This window comes from Aedes albopictus, chromosome 2, assembly GCF_035046485.1.
Source record: "Aedes albopictus strain Foshan chromosome 2, AalbF5, whole genome shotgun sequence".
Classification (NCBI taxonomy): Eukaryota; Metazoa; Arthropoda; class Insecta; order Diptera; family Culicidae; genus Aedes; species Aedes albopictus.
The window spans coordinates 375413186-375415027 of NC_085137.1; the positions used below are offsets into that span (position 1 = coordinate 375413186).

General features: G+C 39.6%; 1 long non-coding RNA gene across 1 annotated transcript; it reads right to left on the reverse strand.

Annotated features, from left to right (window-relative positions):
• Positions 1 to 764: 764 nt before the first annotated feature.
• Positions 765 to 1842, reverse strand: LOC134287270 (uncharacterized). The gene is made up of 3 exons (XR_009997173.1): positions 1619 to 1842; positions 1398 to 1556; positions 765 to 845 (listed from the first exon to the last, which is right to left on the reverse strand). It is a non-coding gene; the product is annotated as an uncharacterized LOC134287270 (long non-coding RNA).

Genomic DNA, 1842 nt, shown 5'->3' on the forward strand with positions numbered 1-1842 from the left:
ACTCTTAGAGGAAATTTATCAAAAACTTTTGCCCGGGGTCATTTTCATGAGCACACTGCCACCTGTTGGTAGAACCGCGCGCGACACTGTCGGCCATGATGGATTTCGATTTGACGTTTTGCTGACACGCACACTACTACACAAATTGCCTGTAATTTTCGTTTGCATCATTCAGCAATTATACACTGGCAAATGTCAAAGCGATCGAACACTAGCGCATCTGGTGGAACGATCGCGCAAATCAAGTGAAATTTGAATTGATCGTTAAATGCATGTGCCAAGCCGTTTTGAAGAGTGTTACGTCTGTTTGTCTGTGGCTAGGCTGTATTCCCTATTCCCCTGGAGCGTTACGGAATTTATTGAACCCCTATCTCCTGAAGCGTTACGTTATTTGGGGACGGCGCATAATGAAAGTTGAAAACTTAAAATAATTTTTATGCGCAATGTTGGGAAATTTCGACATTTATACAGCGGGTTGCACTAGGCTTTCCAAAAATCAAATTAAGTACTAATTTTGAAATCATATCACGATGAGATATTGAGCAGATATTTGGTAACTTTTTGAATAGCTCATCAATATCATATTAAGATATGACATCAAAATTTGATCGTTTTAAGATATGATTATGATATTCACGTCTACCCGGGAAAGGTCGAACGCCATTACGGTTTCGCCTTTCCGTGAAAAGAACAATAGATGTTTTAGTCGGATTAACCGAAAGGCCATATTGGCGACACCAACAATCTGTTGAAACCAGCGACGCTTGCTAAGGACGATCTTCGGCGATGTGCAGATGCAGAAGAACGATGTGTGGCGGTGAAGGATGATCCCCAGGAGTCAAGAACTGAAAAGATACGATGGGCAGGGCATGTTGTGAGAATGCCGGATAACAAGCAAGAGCAGCGTGCAAGGTGGATGGACCTGGTGCAGAATGGTTTGGCAAATGTGGGTCGAAACCGAGGATGGAAGACAGCAGCCACTAACCGAGTGTTATGGCAAAGAATTGGGTTGTTTAGTGAATAAAATATTGCTATTTTCTACAGCCTAATCGAAAGAACTAATTTTTCTGAGCATAACGTGATTTTATTGGATTCCAATACCTTTGTTTTGATGGTTAAATTAACAAAACAATTTTGATTTTCGTGGATAGAATGACAGTTCAATCGATAAAGTGACAGTTCGACCCGAACAAAAAAAATTCCCCATACAAACTTTAAATGCATTTTAAAAATAGTTTCTGAACTCCAAAAATTATGAAATTTTGGATTTCGAATAATTTTTGGGCGGAAAATCCGATTATGAAATAATCCGCATACCCCTAAAGAACCCAATTGTTGGTCCATCTTTGATATAATAATAATGCAATGCTAAATAAATGAATGAATAATATACATACCTGCAGGTGGAGGTCGACGACTCCAAAAAGTTGATCCCCTCACCCAATCACACCATTTATTCCGGTCAAACCTTGAAGTTTCCAATCAGCCTCCGGTGCGTTTCCCTGGCGTAGATCCGACCAACGTGGAGTACTTCCATTTGGAGCACTCCTGCATGCCTAGAATAAATATTAATGTTAATTAGCAGCGAAATTTCTCATATTTTAATGAAAATACTTACATTTAGATAATTGAAATGCCCTCAAAATTGCCGTTCGTGTTTTTTTTTACGTTTCGTAAACTTTGTCCGCGCGCGAATCTGGTCGCTTTGACAGGTGCTCTTAGCACACTGAAGCAAAAGTTTCCTCACTTTTCTATATGATTTGATTTGGCGGGATTCGAAATGATCCCGAATGATTCAAAAAGATTCAAAAAAGATTAAACTCAAAATATCCGAGTGTCACC